The 22,097-nt window shown below is 38.5% G+C and overlaps 1 long non-coding RNA gene across 1 annotated transcript; it reads right to left on the bottom strand.

Moving 5' to 3' along the window:
• Positions 1 to 4,284: 4,284 nt before the first annotated feature.
• On the bottom strand, positions 4,285 to 5,524 carry LOC309480015. Its single transcript, XR_014199505.1, has 2 exons — positions 5,302 to 5,524; positions 4,285 to 4,662 (listed from the first exon to the last, which is right to left on the bottom strand). It is a non-coding gene; the product is annotated as an uncharacterized lncRNA (long non-coding RNA).
• Positions 5,525 to 22,097: the final 16,573 nt, after the last annotated feature.

The following is a 22,097-nucleotide window of genomic DNA, read 5'->3' as shown; positions in this document are numbered from 1 at the left end:
ACCAGGCAACATTTTTCCAGTCTTCAACTGTCCAATTTTGGTGAGCTCGTGCAAATTGTAGCCTCTTTTTCCTATTTGTAGTGGAGATGAGTGGTACCCGGTGGGGTCTTCTGCTGTTGTAGCCCATCCGCCTCAAGGTTGTGCGTGTTGTGGCTTCACAAATGCTTTGCTGCATACCTCGGTTGTAACGAGTGGTTATTTCAGTCAAAGTTGCTCTTCTATCAGCTTGAATCAGTCGGCCCATTCTCCTCTGACCTTTAGCATCAACAAGGCATTTTCGCCCACAGGACTGCCGCATACTGGATGTTTTTCCCTTTTTCACACCATTCTTTGTAAACCCTAGAAATGGTTGTGCGTGAAAATCCCAGTAACTGAGCAGATTGTGAAATACTCAGACCGGCCCGTCTGGCACCAACAACCATGCCACGCTCAAAATTGCTTAAATCACCTTTCTTTCCCATTCTGACATTCAGTTTGGAGTTCAGGAGATTGTCTTGACCAGGACCACATCCCTAAATGCATTGAAGCAACTGCCATGTGATTGGTTGATTAGATAATTGCATTAATGAGAAATTGAACAGGTGTTCCTAATAATCCTTTAGGTGAGTGTATATATAGAATTGGTGAAACTCCTAAAACAATCAACAGCACCTGGCCGTACACTATACATAAAGTTCCCCCTGTTCGCAGATGTTCTGGTCCTGCTGTCTCCAACAGAAGAGAGTCTACAGCAGAACCTGGACATCCTTCATCAGCTCTGTCAGACCATAACCCAACTCAAACTAAAGAAAAGACCCAGATGTTAATTTCACCCTTAGTATGATCAAAATTGATCATGCCACAAACTACACATACCTTAGTTTGAAATTCAGTGCGAATGGAAACCTCAACTTGGCCGTGGAAGAACTGAAAGAGAAAGCAAGAAAGGCTTTCTATGCCATTAAAAAATATATCCAATTTGAAATACCAATTAGAATCTGGCTCAAAATATTCCAATTAGTCATAGAACCTATCGCACTATATGACAGCGAAAAGAAAATTACCTAGCTTATTAAGTAAACTACAATGTTATTTGGCCTTTAAAAGACATTACACGACAGCAGAATACCTGAGTCCAGTCAGAGACCACAAACTGAGGAAAAACATGACGAGGTACAGACACGAGTGAAACACGAGTTGCATGGTGATGCTCCAGAGCTGTGTATATAAATATCTGATGAGAAATATAATAATAAATGCATCTCTAACTCAGTGAAGCGTGGAGGAAGAGACTGTGTCATTGTGTGAGGAGTCTTTTTAGCTGCTGTATTGGTGATGGTGAAAAGTAATTTAATGCTTTGGAGTACAGGAGAATATTGCAGAATGGCTTGCTTCCCACAAATGAAAAGTTGTTATCTAAAGAGGAATGATCAGATGTTATTTTTCAACAAGACAATACTCCTGCACAAATTACAAAGACAACTCATTTTTTGAACTACTCATGAACTGTTTGAAGCCATTAACATTGAGTGGAACAACACTGTAAAAAGCTGTCTGCAAGTTTACCCACACGGTTTAAACATTTAAAGAAAACAAAGGGGAAGACTATTCTGTGCTAAGTTACTTTACAGTATTTCTGCAATTCTTGTTCTTCTGCAAAACTTCCTCACCAGTCATTTGTGACTAACATGGTTAAGACCATTAAAAGACCACTAAATATTTTTGACTTGGCCCTTTTTTTCTCTTTGGCCTGGAGTGTGTGTGTGTGTGTGTGATCTCCGCTCTCAAGCTGAAAACAGGAATCCCACGAAGGAAGTCTGTAGGATATCAACACTACGGTCAGAGACCCTATGGTCAGAAACTCTCCAGATACAACAGAGAAAAGAATGTAAGCATAAACTACATACATGTATAAAAGTGAACCGCTGAACTGCTCCAAACTACCAAAATGATCAGATTTCTAAACCAACATGCCAGATCTGATCATTTTCAGCTTTACTCTTCACTGCCTCCCTCAGTGAATGAAACCATTACTACGACTGACAGCTGACTGACTTGATAAATCACACTTGTGATAGTGTTATCTTCATCAGATGTTTTATCTGTTAACCATGATGTACGGGAATGTATACAAAACGAATGTGTCGTCCTGAGATTGGAAGGAAAATGAATCAGGAAAAGCATGTAAAGAGTCACAGACATGTATGGGATAAATGATTGGGGTCAGTAAGATTTTTTTAATTAATACTTTTATTCAGCATTACATTCAATTGATAAATTGGCAATAAAGACAGTCACAAAAGATTTCTATTTTAAATAAATGCTGTCTTTTGAACTTCCTATTCATCAAAGAATCCTGAAAAAAAAATGTATCATGGTTTCCACAACAATATTAAATAGCAAAACTTATTTTGACATTTATAATGATAAGTAATGTTTCTTGAACATCAAATCATCATATTCGAATGATTTCTGAGGGAGTAATGATGCTGTAAATTCGGCTGGATGCAGGAATAAATACATTTTAAAATATATTCAAATTCCATTTTTAAAAAATGTATAGAATTTTACAATATTACTGTTTTCACTGTATTTTTGATCAAATAAATACAGCTTTGGTAAGCATAAGAGACTTCATTAAAAAAATAAAAATAAATCTAATATCTAAAAACAAAAACCTGTAGTGTATAAATACTTTACAAAAATGATTTTTAGTCTATTTATTGATAGACATTTCATTACAAAAATAAATTGTATGTAAACGTCTAACTACAAAAGACAAAATGTCAAAGTTCACTCCATGTTTTCTCAGTTCTTCTGGTTAATTAATGTGACAATAGTGACTCATTGACAGAGAGAAGTGAATTTGCATTGAATGGAGCTTGAATGGTGTCCTTCCCCACTGGTGCTTTAAATATCCTCTCGTCTGTTTACTTTCCCATCCATGACTCAGAGAGAGAGAGAGAGAGAGAGAGAGAGAGAGAGAGAGAGAGAGAGAGAGAGAGAGAGAGAGAGAGAGAGAGAGAGAGAGAGAGAGAGAGAGAGAGAGAGAGAGAGAGAGAGAGAGAGAGAGAGAGAGAGAGAGAGAGAGAGAGAGACATCTTTAACTGAAATGAAAAGGTTTATATATGTATCTGTTATAAATGCCATTCACACTCCCCATGTAACTCATTGATGTGTTTTCACTGAGAGCGTGAGAGAGACAGAGGTAGAGTTCTCTTGACTTGTAGCATGGAGGAGTTACGCAAGTGTCACTGGGCCTGAGTTGGCTTACCTGAGTCATTCTGCTGAGGGTTCACATTTCTTATCTCTCACTCTCTCTCTCTCTCTCTCTCTCTCACACACACACACACACACACACACACACACACACACGCCTTATTCAAAAATGATGCTAAAGCTGTACAAATGCAGGTCTGTACACGTGTGATATTTGTTAAGATTTGGACCCTGCACAGTCATATATCATTCAAGAGACAGATAAATAACCACACAAAACCTAATAGTGCTGACTAATAATGAAATGGCATTGTGCTGTCACTGGACAAGTTTTGGACAAGACAAAATTCTTAATAAACTGAACCAAACATGTCAAATCACCTCACAAAAACACATTGATACGAACATGCATCTGCGGATAGTGTTACATTCTGATCATCATGGATTTGCAGAAGGGTGTTTACAAAGAGTCAGATTTATCATAATTATATTTTCACTACAACATGAATCAAAGCTGAAACAATTTAGCCCAAATGTCTTGTGGAAAAGGTGGAAATTACTCGTCATCGTGTGGTTTGAACGCTGAAGTATTTCTAAATTAACAAAATAGCCTGAATAAATATGGCTTTAGTAAAAAGAGCTTTTCAGAAATAGGCTACAGACACTATAGGCTCTGCAGTTACTTACAATTAAAAAAAATATATTGTTGGATTAACTTAAAAAAGTAACCTGGTTGACTTCAAATTTTGAGTTCGTTTAAATAAAAAAGTTAGTGAATGATTGGTTTAATCAACAGAAACTCAAAATATAATGTTATCTGAACCACATGAATTATCTACGTTTATTTGAACGAAAGAAAAAAAAATTGAAATAACAAAAAAACATTTACAGTGTAGGTTGCCTCATATTGAAAACAAATTACAATATTATTTACGGCTTGAATTAATGTCACAGAGCAGGTAATTCTCTGGTCATTCACACGCTTATGAGTGAATCAGTTTATTCACCTTTCAAGCAGTCTGTCATGAACTTGTAACGTTTTCCATGAACACCTTAAAAAGTCATATTAAAAAAAAAAAAAAAAAAAAACGTTTACTTTCGCATTCTTGTTCTGCAATGTTGTTTCAATCAGGCCTAACAACTCTTTACTTCATTTAATTAAATAAAAAAAGGCAAACAGAACAAAATGAACAAATACTTATAATTACTTATTCCTGACTCAATAATGTGTCAGTTTAAAACATAGGAAATTATTTCTCATAGTTTGATAGCTTTATCCCAACTCATTTCAGTCGCAGCCACGCCCCTGCATCATTAGCTCTATTTGCTTCAGTAATATGATATCAGATATACAATATCAAGCAACCGCTTCTTTCTTGATCCACTAGGTGGCGCAATGTCATAGTATTTCCCGCAGCAGTGCTCGTGCAGTCACAGGTTCCGCAGGATACGCCATCCTTCACTCTGTGAAAATGACACAGTTAGGAATTAGATGACATTGAACATCTCGTGTGCAGTAAAATATGTCGTCCCCACAGGAAACACAATATTTGTCATTCATTCAAAGAAAGTTTATAGTGAACTGCAAGGAAGGGAGAAACGTTTCATATTTCCATGCGATAATAATGCCACATCTTGTAAAGTTCAGTTAAGGATCTTTTTGTAAACATTCCCATGTAAACATTTCCCACATCACGATTTTAACATTTAGTTTGTTTATTTTGATTCTAAGAAAAGAAAAAAGAAAAAGAAAAAGTAACTTAGCTTTGAAACATTCTGAATATAAAACTGAAATGCGCATTATTATATATTATTAAGGCATATATTATATACTATTATATAGCCTATTGTTGGTGTAAACAACCAATTTATTTTTGTGTAAAATGCAAATATACCAAATGTTGAACCTAGAAATCCCATTTCATAGTATGATTTCCTTTTATTTTTACTAATGGTTATTTTGATATAAGTTGACTGTAACTATAAGTAACAATCCAAATGAAAAGAAATAAAGGCAACCATTTTCAAGCAGTTATTAATAAACATCACAGTTTCCGTATTGCATTTAATTTACTATTAAAAAAACAACATTAAACACTGTACCATTATGCATCTTGACGGGATTCTGTGGTTGGAAAGTTTGCTTTACACCATCTGACTTCACTGGGATAAACAATAACCGTTTTCCATTATTGTCCTCTACTGTTTAGGCTAAAAAGAAGAAGAAAAAAAAGGCAAACTCAAAGATGTGTCAAATTCAGAGACCTTCACTGCCACCATCCATCCATCTCTCTCTCTCTCTCTCTCTCTCTCTCTGGTCACAGGGGACTGATTAAATGGTTGTGTGTGTGAAGAGCTGAGACAGGCAAACGGTGCTTTAGTGAATGCTCTGTAATCATATTAGCTAGCACTTCAGCAGATAAAGCAGAGGGAGCAAATCACCACCAACACATAATGGACCTCAGAAACCTCATCAAACACAAGCAGGGAGGCAGGAAGGTATAGATAAGTCTTCGATTGATTTCCATCATCCTAGTACATATACAGTACCTCTAAGCCAAATACACACACAGACACACATGCACACACATGCACACACACGCCCCCTTTGGAAGAGCAGCTACCTTCAAATACAGTTCTGCTCATTAGTTCACATACACTTTTAAATGTAAGATGTTTGTCATTTGAAAAACATAAGCGTGAGCAAAAAGGAAGCTGCACCAGATATGTATATGATGTTTACCAGGTAAAATAACTCAAATTACACAAATAATCCTGTGCACAAGTTTGAAATGCCGTTAACATCCTCAGGCTTCACTGACTGTTTGCAGTGTTTTGTAGATTTAGAGTCCCTTGGCTGTTCTGAGCAGTAAATCTGGGTCTTACAAGTTAGTCATCAAATTTTTTTCTTTAAGTTTTCAGGAAAATCACGATTCTTTGCGTCGCAATTGCGTCCACAAGATAGTAAAATTAATAAAATACAATTATGTTTAATATAAATGCATATTTTAAGTAATCAAAAAATATGTAAGGTCTATAGCAGGTTATGCAGAATGCAAGTAATCTGATAAAACCACAAAAGTACCTGTCAACTAGATGTACCGCATCGCGGTACAAAATATGACCGCCGCTCAGGCCTGCACTGGCTTTCCACAAAAATAAATGACGTGGAGTAATTTGGCTGTATTGCGTGTTTATGTATATACCTAAAAAAAGTAATAGTATGTGCATGTCTGTGTGTGTGTGTGTGTGTGTATGTGTGTGTGTTTGTGTATGTGTGTGTCTGTGTGTGTGTGTGTGTGTCTGTGCGTGTATGTATGTGTGCGTACATGTGTGCGCGTGTGTGTTTGTGTGTGTGTGTCTGTGCATGTGGATTTGTATGTGTGTGTATGGGTGTGTGTCTGTGCGTGTGGATGTCAGTGTGTGTGCATGCTTGCGTTTGTTTGTATTCCTGCATGTGTGTGTGTGACAGTATCATCCTAAACCAGAAACCCTTCGCTCAACAGCACCATCTACAGGCCGATGAGTGTACAGTCACTAAATGTGCACATAAATGAATTTATTTTATACCCCCCCATGGATGAAATTCTACAAAACTTAGCAGAGGATACCCCCAGAGGTTGTCAAGTTAATCATACACATGAAATATGGTGCAGTTCTGAACATCTCCACTGAAGATAGGGGCGATTAAAGCAGAATAATATTGCATTTTCATTTTTTATGGGAGGGGCGCAAATCACAAATGAGTGATTATGGGCTAGGTTGATGTGGGCCCTTAAGAGCAACATACCATAAAAATGTCTTCATCCTTGGTGCCACGGTTCAGGTAGTTATTTAGGAAAAACTGAATTTTTGGGGGTTTGGGGGGGCCCAGCGCGGGGGGGGAGTGGCCCCCGGGGACCAAACGAAATTTTTCCGTAGAAGTCTAGTGGGGCTACATGCCCACCAAATTTCATGTTCCCCGGTGCTTCGGTGTCCCTGGTATCGTTGACGAAAAATTTACGGGGGCCCCAGCGCGGGGGGGGGGAAGTGGCCCCCGGGGACCAAACGAAATTTTTCCGTAAAAGTCTAGTAGACCAACATACCATAAAAATTTCTTCATCCTCGGTGCCACGGTTCAGGTAGTTATTTAGGAAAAACAGAATTTTTTTGGGTTTGGGGGGGCCCAGCGCAGGGGGGGAGTGGCCCCCGGGGACCAAACGAAATTTTTCCTTAGAAGTCTAGTGGGGCTACATGCCCACCAAATTTCATGTTCCCCGGTGTTTCGGTGTCCCTGGTATGGTTGACGAAAAATTTACGGGGGCCCCAGCGCGGGGGGGGGGGGGGGAAGTGGCCCCCGGGGACCAAACGAAATTTTTCCGTAAAAGTCTAGTAGACCAACATACCACAAAAATTTCTTCATCCTCGGTGCCACGGTTCAGGTAGTTATTTAGGAAAAACTGCATTTTTTGGGGTTTGGGGGGGCCCAGCGCGGGGGGGGAGTGGCCCCCGGGGACCAAACGAAATTTTTCCTAAGAAGTCTAGTGGGGCTACATGCCCACCAAATTTCATGTTCCCCGGTGCTTCGGTGTCCCTGGTATCGTTGACGAAAAATTCAGTAAGGTGACAAAAAAAAAAAAAAAAAAAAAACTTTGACAATCCCTATATGACCGCTTTCGCTAGCTACGCTAGCGGCGGTCATAATAAGAGATTGATTTTATATTTATTCAATTAGTCAATTCCTTATTAAAGAGTTGAACCAAACCAACCACCTCCAAGTAGTATATCATTTTTTTAATAACAAAAGTCAGGAATTCATTTTTTTTTTTTTGGCATAATATAAACCTTTGAACCAACACAACAAACTAAGCCACACAATAATGTTTCTGTATAGCAATGGAGTCATCATATTAGTGTGTGACATGTGAAAGTAACCCGAATTGATCCTCTGCATTTAGCCCATCCAAGTAGGAGCAGTGAGTAGTGAACAAACACACCGTGGACACACACACATCCAAAGCAGTGGGCAGCCATCTTTGCTGTGGCACCCAGGGAGTGATTGGGGGTTAGGTACCTTACTCAAGGGCATCTCAGTTATTTCCTTGCGAACCTGCAACCTTTGGGTTACCAGTCTGACTCTCTAAACAATAGGCCGCAACTGCCCAAATTATATATATATATTTTTTTTTTTTTGTGACCCTGACATGATTTTAAAGTTGATATGCAGTTGTTTATCAGGGAACCACATGCAAAGGCAGCTGGAAGAGTGTCCAGAGGGAAACACAATCCGAATAGAGTGGAAAAGCGGTGCGTATGCAGTTTGTCAGAGATCCCGGTGGTCTTTATCAGACCGCTGGTGTGTGTGTGTGTGGGTTGAGGGAGTTCTCTCTCTCCTGATCTATTTTGGGGCACCACCTTATTAAGCACAACTGCAGAAACACATCACACAAGTGAATCCCTCACACACACACACACACACACACACACACACACACACACACACACACACACACACACAGCGTATCATCACTACACTTGAGCTGTGGGCACATGCCAACGTTTCTCATTTACACAAGTTTACATAGGGATTTTCATTGTTTCATTGAGTCTCTGGACTATATGCATAATGCAAACCGTAGTTTTCTTTGAGAAAAGATAGAAGTAATAGTCTCAGGTACAGTCTGTCTGAGATTGAAAAACATCAACAGGCCATTAACTTCACTGAGGAAAACAACTGAATCATTCACTCATACAGTGTGAGTGACAAATATCCACTGTTACTCTGATCAACCTTTTCAGAAATCACAGCGGAACAATCTTGTTTGCAGTCAGTCAGGAGTATAAAATAAGTGGACTGGGCATTTCCTGGAAGAAGTCATCAAATAATCAATGTGTGAAAGGGTCAGTGTTTGATCAGAGTAATGCAAGCTCTAGTGTCCACATTCTTCAGATGCCACTGGAGAGTATCAACATTTACCAGATATGCTTGCAGAGGCCTGTATAAAATGAAAGCCTGAAAATGTGTATATATATTTTAATCACCCTAAAATCAATCCATTACTTCATGAACACTCAGAATAAGATCATAATATGAATATTTTGGCAGTCTTAACAACACCACTAATTAATTAATGGTACAACATAAACCTTTGAACTTATGTTCAAATAAATTATATATATATATATATATATATATATATATATATACACATACATACAGACCCTTTCCAAAAAATTTGAATATCATGGAAAAGTTTATTTATTTCCATAATTCCATTCAAAACGTTAAACTTCTATAGAAAAAAATTTTTTATATTAAATGAAATCACACAGTAATTACACAGTAATACCATAGTCATTAAACCAGGTTTTGGTTTTTTTGGCAGTGTGGGCAGGTGCAAATCCTGCTGGAAAATGAAGGAAGCATGAAGTGCTCTGAAAATGTCCTGGTAGACGGCTGCGTTGACTCTGGATTTAATAAAGGACAGTGGACCAAAGTCCTCTTTTCTGAAGAGAGCAAATTTTGCATCTCATTTGGAAACTAAGGTCCCAGAGTCTGGAGGAAGAATGGAGAGGCACACAATCCAAGATGCTTGAAGTCCAGTGTGAAGTTTCCACAGTCTGTGTTGGTTTGGGGAGCCATGTCATCGGCTGGTGTTGGTCCACTGTGCTGTCCACTCAACGCAGCCGTCTACCAGGACATTTTCAGAGCACTTCGTGCTTCCTTCAGCAGACAAGCTTTATGGAGATGCTGACTTCATTTTCCAGCAGGATTTGCACCTGCCCACACTGCCAAAATAACCAAAACCTGGTTCAATGACCATGGTATTACTGTGTAATTACTGTGTGATTTCATGTAATATTCCAAATTTTTGAAATCCTGTTTTCATGGGTTTTATGATCTGGAAGCCCAAATTATGTACAAATAAACAACTAAATAGGCTACTTGAAATCGTTTAAGTTGTGGGCCCTGAATCTATAATCTATGGAAGTTTAACGTTTTGAATGGAATTATGGAAATAAATAAACTTTTCCATGATATTCAAATTTTTTGGAAAGAGTCTGTATGTATGTATGTATGTATGTATGTATGCATGTATGCATGTATATATATATATATATATATATATATATATATATATATATATATATATATATATATATATATATATATATACATACCGTATATATATATACACATATGGGCCTATACAATATGTACTTAACTTCTTTTAGGTATAAACCTTTGAACAAATTCTAGTTCTTCATAAGGCATTCGGCTAGCCTATTAAAAGCAATTTTTTATGAAGCTAAAATGACATTGGCCTGTGAGTCACCTCAGAGCTCAATGTAGGTCAGTATTGAAAGGTTTTTACGTCATTTTTAAAAATCAATGTCACTATGGAGAAAATGAATTGGATTTTTATATGTAGAACCCTGCTATAATGAGCAATCATAGTTACATTAACCTTTAGCACTGGTGGAGTCCTAAATGCTGGAGTCCTAGAGAACAAATCCGTTATAGAAGATAAATACTACGAGTTAACTCCAAAATTGCAGGTCACTTTCAACAGATCATCGCTTCTAGTGGACAACAGCGACTTCTCGCGATAGTTCATGATTTTGCCAATAGCGAGGCATCATCAGCATGTTCAGTGCGCGGGCGGAGTGGAATTACAGAGGGACGGGATAGTCGAGACAAGGAGACAAACTCACTGTCTCTTTAATGAACGCTTTACTTGAACGAAGAAGGGCCTCGCTGTCTTGATCTCGGTCCCAGCGGCCCGTGAAATGAGCGTGTGTGCGGGCCGGGGTGCGAGATGACGGCCGAGTGGCAGCGCGCGCTGTAAGCACATTTTCCGCGCGAGGCTAATTAAACCTCCACAGAATAAGTGGCGTCCTATTAGCGCTTCAGAAGCACGTCCCGTTAATAAAGCAACCTGGATCGATGCCCTTCATTACCTTGTGTGCGGTTCCTCTCTAAATAAAGGCTTAAAATACAGGATAGCCCAAAGCTGTTGCTGATGAAACGGCTTTTTAAAAAGATATGCAAGAGCACAGAGCTATTCGTTCAGTTTACGTCCCATTTTAATGATTTCCATGACACGGCACGTGCCAAATATGAGGTACGAGATGTCCCCAAACTGTTCCAACTTCGTTTTTAAAACATGTAAATTGGCAATATCTAAATTATATATATATATATATATATATATATATATATATATATATATATATATATATATATATATATATAAGCAAATAATTTAATTAATAAAATAAATAGCAGTAATAGAAGAGCTGATGTAGGCTTATAGCTATAAGAAGGGCTTGGACATTTCTCTATGGTAGGAGTATGACCCTACGGTAATATCTTGCACTGCAGTCTTTCTAAGGATTGTAAGCAAAAATGTATAGAAGAAATTAATAACGCACAATGTCATCAGGGAATAACATTGTGTTAACACGGGCACCATGCGTATTTTATTTTTAATGCCCTCCGCATCAAAAGAATAATTTATTCATTGAGAATGAATTTACCAGAGTACAGGCAAGAACCTTATTTTCCCATGCTCCCCTGAGGCCGTCATGGCTGACTTGTGTCATATTTACTGTGTAATTGATTTTTAAATGCATTCTTCATCTTGTTTGCCTCCCGTTTCCCCACCCAGAGCAATTGATCTCCCTGCACTCATCTGCCTCGCTCCTTTCTTTTTCATAAAAAAGAGGAGTTTGATAAAGAGCAATTTTGCTCTCCTTTTCATTATCACTTGCCCTCTCTACCTCATTTGCCACTGCCGAGAGGACACTCTTAGGGACCCGGAGCTGAAAGGGAACGAAAGAAGGGAGGTCAGTGGAAAGCAGGCACAGCCTTCTCACCCCTGGGAGAGATCGCATGAGATCAGAAAAAGCCGGCATGCACAGTACTTCCTGTAGGAGGTGAAGGGGTGCACAGAGAGAAAGAGAGAGAGGCATTGCTAATCAATCCATGGATGCATTGTAAAATCAATGCACTGTATAATTAGGGCAATCCAAGGGTAAAAAAAAATTGCTGCTCTGCAGTTTAGTCTCTGCAGTCACAGGCTTCTCTCTTGAGGTGGACGCCACACTTTACCTAGAGCATGCATTATGATATCTCACTTAATTCCAGATACTTATATTTATATATATATATATATATATATATATATATATATATACATATACCAGTATATATTTTTATTTTTTTGCTAAAATATCTGACCCTTCATTGCTTGAGCCTCTTACCTGGAATCAAACACTGTGATTTTGCATATCCAGTGGCAGTCCAGATGTGGCCTGCAGTGAGATTTTTTTGAAGTGCAAACATACTGTATACATTCATGTTGTTCCAAGCCTATTTCAAAGCTGATTTTCCTCTGTAGAACACCAAAGAAGATTTTTAGGACAGTGTCTCTTTTTTTTAATGTCCGTACAATGAAAGTGAGTGGGGGCCAGTGTTGTTTAGTCACTGACTTTCATTGTATAGAACAATTGTTTTTTTCAACAATCTTAAAAAAATCTTTTGTGTTACCAAGTAGAAAGTGTGGTGTATAAAAAAAGACAGAATCTTACCACTGCAATTTTAGTGTGGACTATAACTTTAATACGATACAGTAGATGCCGTTGTGGAATGCACATGCACAGTGAGACCCACTATTGTTTTAGCTCAATGCTATATAGAGGATCAAAAACAGACATCTTTGAAAGATTCAGTTACTCTATATATTGTATTTTGTGTTGCAAGTGGTAGCTAATAAAAACAAAACTACTAAATCAAATGACATTTATTTCTCCCCCAAAAAAACAAAAAACAAAAAAAAAACAGGATAACCATGAATGTTATGAAAATTAAAGAGGCAGACACTCTGTAAAGAGAATTTTTTTAGTGTGCTTTCACATTTGGTTCGATTGCCTGATCTGAATCCAAGTTCGATTGTTCCCACTGGATTGTGTTCGCACTGTATTGCTGAATTCTGAACCGCAGTGCATTTGCATCATCAAAGCAGCAGCTGTTTACTCTTGCTGCTTGGTAACGCAGGAGGTGGCAGCAAAATGCATAGCATCGCTAAATTCACTTTTATATTTTGGTCTTTAAACTTTAGGTTTTGTTTCCAAAGCGTCAGCAAATAACGGCACTTGCGTCTGCTGTGAATGTACTGCAAATGTTCTAAAGAACGTGGGAGTCCATTTTTGCTGAAGGGGAGCAGAAATGAGGCATTCTCTCTGCTTGTAGTGCGTCAGTCACGCTCATCAGGAAAGTGAGTGAGAACACACACACAAACACAGCTTTTATCGAATTATACGTCATCAATAGCAGTTCACTTCCACCGTTTAGTATGATTGTGACAATCGCGCTCAGGCTCCGACCGCAGCAAACGAGCCCAGTGTGAAAGCACCCTCAGGTGCGGTCTGTGGGTGCGAACTTGAGTTCGGAAAACAGTGTTCCGAAAAGTGTGACAACTCTGATGTCAATCAAACCTGGGTGCACATCTGCACAACAAAAGTGCTTAGTCCTTTAGGGCGTGTTCACACTTGGCATGTTTGGTTCGATAAAATTGAACCCTGGTGCGATTGCTCTGATAGAGCAGTTCACTTGATTAAGTGTGAACCCTGATGCGCGTGAACCCTAATGTGCATCCGAACCCGGATGCGCACCAACCAAGCAGACCAGGCGAACTCTGGTGCGGTTCTACTGAAATATGAATGCAAAATGGACCAAAGACATCTAAATGAACCAAACATTACTCTAAAAAGGACAGAATGCTGAAGCACCTGTTTTTTCTCGTCATAGGAGCTACATTGCCCATTACAGTTCGGTACAGGCATCAGAACTGCGTCTCCTTGCAGCAGATCTTGGTTGGTCTGTGACGGAGGGATTCCTGCCGCTGTTTTGACTCCCTTTGCACATTTTATAAGCTCTTCACGATTTCTCAGCTAGTCAAAATATCATCATATGTATGTAGACTACGCACATACAACGAGCGCATTTATCCCAGAACACAGCATTGTTTGGGATGTCCATTAAGTTAGGTCTTCTTGTCATCTTAAAAAAATGACAGTTTGAACGATAAGTGAACCAGGACTAAATTTGGATGAAGTTGAAAATGTGGTTGACAGTAAATTTGTTGAATGTATGAAATAAAATTGTTTTACATGTACACAATGCATAGTAGTGTATAATTTGAATATAACAATTGAGCTTACAGCACCTTTATGAATTGAATAAATCAAAAACACACCTGATGTGCATTCTTTTTTCATCATTTTGTAGAAGCAGGGATTGCTATATTTTTGTAGAAAATGTCTATCACCGTCTTGCTCTGACCAAAATTTGAACAACCCTGATGTCATCATTAAGACTTTCCAACAGGAAGACACAATTTTGTTCTCCTTTATGCTGTTCTTTGACCACATTAAAGGTCCCATATTGTACACCTTTCTGGAGTTTTATTTTAGGCTGTGATGTCCTTAAGAATATATATTTGCGGTATAAGTACCAAAAACCATCTCAATATATTTTTACAGCCTCTTTCTCAGGAGCTCTGCCAAGAACAGGTAGATGTTGGCCTGTCTAATTAATATTCACGAACCTCTCTTCTGATTGGCCTGTTGTTTTCTGAGTGATGCACAGCCAGGCCAACCACAAGTAACAAGGGTCATGTATGCTGTAGCCTGCTGTGGCTTGGAGATGCTCACAAGTAAGGTAAATAAAACACCTGTAATGATGGTGATAAATTATTTGTTATTAAAGCATAAACATTCACAAACCACTGTTAATTTAACATAAAAGCAAGCATAGGCTGCTGCGTGCATGGTTTGGCATGACAGAAATAGTGCAAAGTGCGCTCCCTTAATAATTCCTAAAAAGCTGATATCTCAGTTCATCGCGATCTCACAAAGCTCCGTTATTATCAATGAAGCTGACTGCACAATAAATCTTTCATAATGTCAACACTTCGTTTGTTATTATCAGAGGATTTGCCAGCATGCAGAATTCAGCACTGAACAAAAATTCAGTTTTGAGCGGTGAGTGGATTCTATCTTAAAGGTGCTCTAAGTGATGCCGGGAGTGTTGACATTCGAATTGTTGTCAAACAAAACGGAGGCTAGCTAGACCCTCCCTCCTCCTCATCCCGTCTCCTCCCTCCTCCCCTCCCTTCCGGCATAAAGGAAAGTCAAAGTAGTCACTAAAAACAAAGTTAAGTTTTACTGATACTTCATTCAATGTGTAATGTCACCAAGTTAGATAAATGCTTTTATATATTGCAGAACAGAATGCAGAAAAAGAGAAACATTGTCTTAAAATCGTTTCGCCACCTGAGGTTATAACTATAACTATAGCTCCCATACAAGGACGCAATAATAGCAAGGTAACGTTAGATTCGCGTTTCCCAGTGAGCATAAACAACGGCGGCGGCGTAAACAAATTTAGTCAAAGTTGTCAATAGCCTATAAATGAACATTCAAATCCATAACAAACAGTGGGTGAAAACAATCATTCACACAAATTGTCGCCCTACTGTGAATTTGCTTGACCATTTACAATAGAGATTGATCGCTGCTAGAAACATATATGTTGTATTCACCAAAGCTAACGCTGACTGCATAGTTCTAGCTAATTACATCCTTGTGTTGGTTTGGCGAACATGAACGTCAATTTAGAAAGAAAAATGGATTTACCTGTTCTGCAAAAACAGAGCAACTGAATGTCGGATTGGAAGCCCTTCTGCCGGCAGAGTTCTCGCCACATTTCGAGGGTTTTTCCAATGTAAATTTGGGACTTCGCGCGTTCCTTATCCTTGTCCCTCTTCTTTACAATTTGTTCATCGGAACGTCGTCTCTTTAGTCGTGTGTCGACCATAATTCAAACTTCCCTCTTCATGCTTCTCTCTCTATGGCTCTGCTCCACACCCCCTTCATGTGCACGCGCACTAACCCCCAAACCACACCCCTCAAATACTTCTTGTCGGTGATTGGCTGGAGCACTGTTTGTTGTGTTTCGTGGTGCGGGTGAGCCCAGTTTGTTTTTGTTGCCGTTTGTGGAGCCTGTGGTGTCTTGAGAGACCGCGTTTTTTTACAGTGTGTTCAGGGGACAGGCAGCTAGCGGATAGTGAGGAGATGTTTGCTGTATGTGACAAAAACATTTTTGCCTTAAAAAACGCGTGACATCACTTAGAGCACCTTTAAATGCATCTCATTGGCCATTGCGTTCAAGAAATCAACACATGTCTGTGATTGGCTACATTGCTCAACGCTGCAAACATGTTAGAAATAGAAACTCGTTCTGGCCTGTAAATCGTTTTTATTTAGTTTTAGTTAGTCTTGTTGCTTTTGTGCAACATATGAATAACAATTTGCTTTAATAACAGTGCTCGGGGTGGGACTGAAGGCGGCGACAGTAGTTCTGACATCACATTTTTACGGAAATCACCACGCCTCGTGAAAAGGCATAGATATTTTATGCAGGCTGTGTGCATTTGTCTGTGGATTGACTGTTTTTAAACTTATATGGTAGTTACATAGCCCCTAGACCTCTGTTATCACGAAAAAAGCCAGAAAGTTTCATTTTTGACAATATGGGACCTTTAAAGCTAAATGAAAATCAACCGGAACGGAAACTTGAAGATTCTCATTTCTTTCAATGCCTCTGACTTTAGCCCTATTCGCATGGGATAAGTATTACCTGGTGACCTTTAGTCATTTGTAATAATTGCGGAGGTTGTCTGTGATCTTAATCCCGTGCGAATCGGCCATATCTGTAATTTGTAAAGTAAAAATTCCCCTGCAAATGACCTACCATATTTCGCCGAACACCGAGGTCCTGTGATAATATTAGTCATGTGCGAATCGGCATCTCTGTGATTTGGCGAGGTCGTTTATAATTATTTCAAGGTTTTTGTTTCCTGTGCGCTTTTTTATCCATCTTTCGTGAAGAATGGAGGCTGCGTTGCAGTGTTTTGATAGTATTTTGGGTGCTGGGTCATATCGCTATAAACCAATTTGCAGAAAGAGAAAGCTGAAAACCATCAGAAGAGCAAAAACAAAAAGAATGATTAGATGGAGATGAATGACATGTATGCAGCATGTGGAAAGGAACATTCTTCTGTTTATGATATATCATACAGCTAGACCTATAACGATAAGAGATTTCCAAGCAATAGCCTATTGACATCATATCCGGGAGATAAGTCAGTCAATTCGAGTAAAATCACAGGCTTCGCTTATCCCGTGCGAATGTGCCACACGAAATTCAGATGTGGGGGGTCATTTCTAAATCACACGAGGTCCCCAGATAATCATAATCCCGTGCAAATAGGGCATTTAACACAAACCCAATGCAATTTATGTTCAATATTGACTGTACAATACAAACATGAATTGAGATCTCAAGGACCAGTCCTTTAGCTGACATCACCACCGCTATCATTCCGAACACATGCTCCGGCTGTCCTTCAGCCAAACTGAGCTCAATGCACCGGTGACCAGCGACTGCTGTCTTTCTCACTGAATTCCTCTAGAGGTCCATGAGCGAGAAATTCTGCTCATATTAAAAACAGGGCCAGCTGACCACTAATCCAGGGCCTCTGATTTCTTCTCCAAACCGTTATCCATCCCTTTCCTCCCTCTCTTCCTCACTCTAACACTTCCTTTCCTCCTCTTTTACCTCTGTCTGCTGTGGTCTCGTTTCTATTTTCAGGTTCTATGTAAGTAGGGCTGCTATAGTGAGATTCAAGTCTCAGGTCTCTAATACGCAGTTTAACCTCGTACAGGACAGTGCAGATTCAGATTTCTAGTGGGTCAAACCTAAATTGACATGCCTTATTAAACAATGAAGTTACATCAGAAGGTTTTTTTTTTTTTGTTCAAATTAGGAATGTGTGCATTTTTCTATACATGTTCTCACACAGAGAAAGCAGGATGTACAAAGCTTGGCACAATAATGTTTTACTAATTGTGTGTGTTTTTTATATAAATTATTTATAAATAGTATTTTTTGCCACGTCATCTTGTTGGTGTAGATCAACTCGCAGACGATATTTTAATTTTGTCACTAGATTAATTTCATTTTCATTTTTTCTTTTCATAAAATCAAATAAAGTTTTGTATAAACTTATAAACTTCCTATTTGCAAATACACCCTTTGATAAGTTTAGGGTCAAGTATGATTTAAAAAAATATATACATTAAGAAATTAATACTTTAATATTCTTTAATACACATTAAATTGATCAAAAGTGACAGTTGAGATTTTCTACTCAAAGAATCCAGAAAACAGTTATTTTAAATTGCAAAAAAATATTTTTCACAATATTACTGTTATTAACCCATAATGTTGTTGATAATTCATTAGGGACAGTAGAAATGATAACCAGAACCAGAATTAGTGCTTTTTAACTATTAGATTAGTTATTCCCTCCACTCTTTATTCCACCTTTAATATATTTGTTAGACAAAATATGTTATATTCTAGCTTAGATGCGTCATTGTATTATTTAAATAATAATTTACAGGCTGTATATATAATTATTTATTAAACAAATAATTAAAAAAATATCACTTTGTATTAAAAAATGTTTGATTCAAATTTTATGGACTAATTTATATTGAAACAATTTGTAGGATATATGGAGAGGACAGAGAAGAAGTGACCACTGATTGGTTGGCAAAAGCGTTTTGTCAATGTAAGCAGGTTACCAGTGTTTGCAAAGGCATGAGTGACATCATCATCTAGTGTGGTGTATTGCGGAGCTCCAGTGTAAAGGAGTTTTGCTGCAGTGTTCTCCATACTGTTGTGAAAAAGCCTTTAATGCAGGCGTTCCACTCCCAATGCAGCAAGACACAGCAGTTCACCTACTGGGATGTATGGAACGTTTCTGTCTAATAGCATACCCTCATCCCAATGCACAGAGCGAGTGAGAACAGCAAACAGCATACACATACATGCACACACACGCAATATACCAACAGATAGGAAATCAGGATATAAATACTCTCTATATTCTGTTAGGTGCATCCCACTTCCTTTTCTGGGATATGTGTATTTATTTTTCAGTCTGTTCATAAGACACTACACTGACTGTGTCTCCCAATGACGCAAGACCTCGCGCTTGCAATGTCAGGTGATGACCAGCAGAGGGAGACTGCCATCAACCTCAAACCCTTTGAAGAGTGCAGAAGAACAGATTGAATCGATTGTAATTATGTAGTCATGATGTCTTACAGGTATATTGGCTTTCCACACAATCGGAAGCATATAATACAAGAACAGGAGTTTTTGCACTTGAATGAACGTGGACACGACCGTCCCGTCACCAAAAACTGCAGGAAGTGAGATAAAGAGGGTGGAATTCAAAAGATGTGTTATTAACTTAGCAGTGAATGAAATGAAATGGGAAAATAAGGAGAAATAGGCTAATGGTAGTGATGGTGTGGAGGATCATGGGAAAGAGGAGGATGGAAAGAGTGCTGACTCCGGCCTCCTCTCTCTCTGCCTCTTTCTTAATTACTGCATTGATTGCTAAAGCTTAAGGCTGAAGACCTGTCGTAGAGAGAGAGAGAGAGAGAGAGAGAGAGAGAGAGGTAGGGAGGTGGATATGGGTTGATCGGAGGGTGAGCAAATGTATGTCAGTCCCATCATGCAACCCGCTGTCTTCATCTGAGTGTGTCTGTCCTGGGCCTTTCTTTCCCTGTGATTTCTAGAGGTTAATGTCCTGCCATTTTTACAGTATAAATAAACTCCTTCTGCACCATTAAACAATTACAATCAATACGTATCAACAAGGAACCTAATTAGTTTTAAGAGACAAGTAATTAAATATTAGTGCCCTCTATAAACAAATTTACCGTCCTAATTCAATAACACTAAATATCAAAGGCGATACACGTTCAGAAACTTTCACTGTTCAAGACTGATTCGCTCCAGCACACACACATACAGTTCCAAAGCTGCAACATAGGCACATTGGAAAAACATTTGCATTTTCATCTCATGATTTCTTTTGTTACCATTATCGGTTAGGTTTAGGGTAGGTTTAGTGTAGGTGCCGGTACGTTATTTTCAAACATTAACAGCTGAATTGCTGCTAAATGTATAACAACCAGCATATTCGTTGCCAGATTTACACTAATCTGTTACGCTTTAGCTCCACTCACTCGATATTTCACTTTGAAAGTGCTGCTACATCTGTAAGAAGCAATGTAATATCATAGAAATTTGGCCACAGGCACATTTCCCAATGAGCCTGGGTCGGGAAATAATTTATTAAAAGCTATCCTTGATAATAAATACACCTATTTTCCATTTACTTAAGGGAATTTAAATGAGCGTTGTGGTAGGTCATTAATTAGATGGTCCATTTGGGTAGAGGATCAGGTTTGACAGTTTGACCTCTGACCTGTTCAATAGCCACCTGAATGATTATACATCGAGCTCCCTAATGTTATTCTCTGCGGATTTCTTAAAGCACAATCAATTCCGGGATGTCCAAAATGCACAAACTCAAACATACGAAGCACTTTTACCTATAATTGTAATATTTTTTACCTGAAGGGAAAACTGAAATACTCCCTGGGAAGTGAAATCTTTAAGACTCAGTAAAACTACAAAAGGCTTGTCAGTAACGCAACTAAAATACCACTGCATGCTGAACTAAAACAAACATTTGACATTTGACTGTAAGACAAAGTGCCATACAGCTCTGAGAACTGAAAGTCAATAACTCATGCTCCAATGAGTTCATCTTACAGGCTGCTTTAGTATTCAATTGGGCTGCCCCTGACATTTGGGTTGCCCTACAGTCCCCTCCCTGTGTAGGTCTTATATTCTCTCTCATGAAGAGAATGCCTGACATGCTCCATCAAACAGGCATAAATTTAGTGTGTTCCCCAAATAAACCGCCGGCTACAGACCCTCTGAGGTGTGTACTTTGTATTAAATGTAGCACATTAGCTCTAAAGAAATATTAATGATCAATCATAACTTGTTATAATTTATTATGAATATTTGGATCAGTTAATAGAATTAACTATCACTTGATCCAGTAATACTAACACTTTCTCTTCTCTTCTATTCTTTAATAAAAAACGAAAATAAAAAAAACGAAAAAAAACAAACATTAACATGTATTGTGTTAGATTAAACTGAGAAGGGTCATAGCTCTTACATATTGTTGTCCTACTGTTAGTTTAACTGCTTCTATTGTTCTCATTTGTAAGTCGCTTTGGATAAAAGCGTCTGCTAAATGAATACATGTAAATGTAAACTTAATGTAGTAAAATTAATATTACAATCAATCCACCTGTTCGTCCCGTGAACACTCAGTGTTAATTGTTTATTAACTCTAAGAAATGTTCATTTCCGGGGGAGGGTAATGTCTTTCTTACTGTACAGTACTACAAAGAGCCTTTAGTCAGAATCTAAATCGTAAAAATAAACTTTGTTGCAAGCAGAGACTCAGAACCAAATAGGTACTGTGCACAAGTTTTATGAACTAAATCACAAACATAACTAAACACACACACATACATGCATGCATGGGTAAAATGGTAAGTGACAGAATGAAACAGGAAGCAGGAGATGGAAAAGATCCATTTAACTATTAAAAGAACCATCAGCTTATTATTTTCAGAGCACCTCATTAAATGTATACTTGTATGGCCTTTGCAGTGAAACATTTTGTGAAGTTCCTGAAGAAAGATTTTGATGGTCCCATGAGTCTCAATCGATTTCTTCTGCGTTGAATGAAGAATTGGTGATGAACTTGCATGGTTTGTTTGACTCTGTTCCCATGGCTGGAGTGCAGATTGTGGCCTACCGGCCCTGGGCCGGAGAGGACACGCAGAGCAACCAGGAGAAGGGAGGAAGTCAGAAGAGTTGATGGTTGGAGTTGCGATGGACG

The sequence above is a fragment of the Leuciscus leuciscus genome, assembly GCF_965113295.1.
Source record: "Leuciscus leuciscus genome assembly, chromosome: 18".
NCBI classification, from domain to species: Eukaryota; Metazoa; Chordata; class Actinopteri; order Cypriniformes; family Leuciscidae; genus Leuciscus; species Leuciscus leuciscus.
This window is presented reverse-complemented; position numbering and strand designations above follow the sequence as displayed.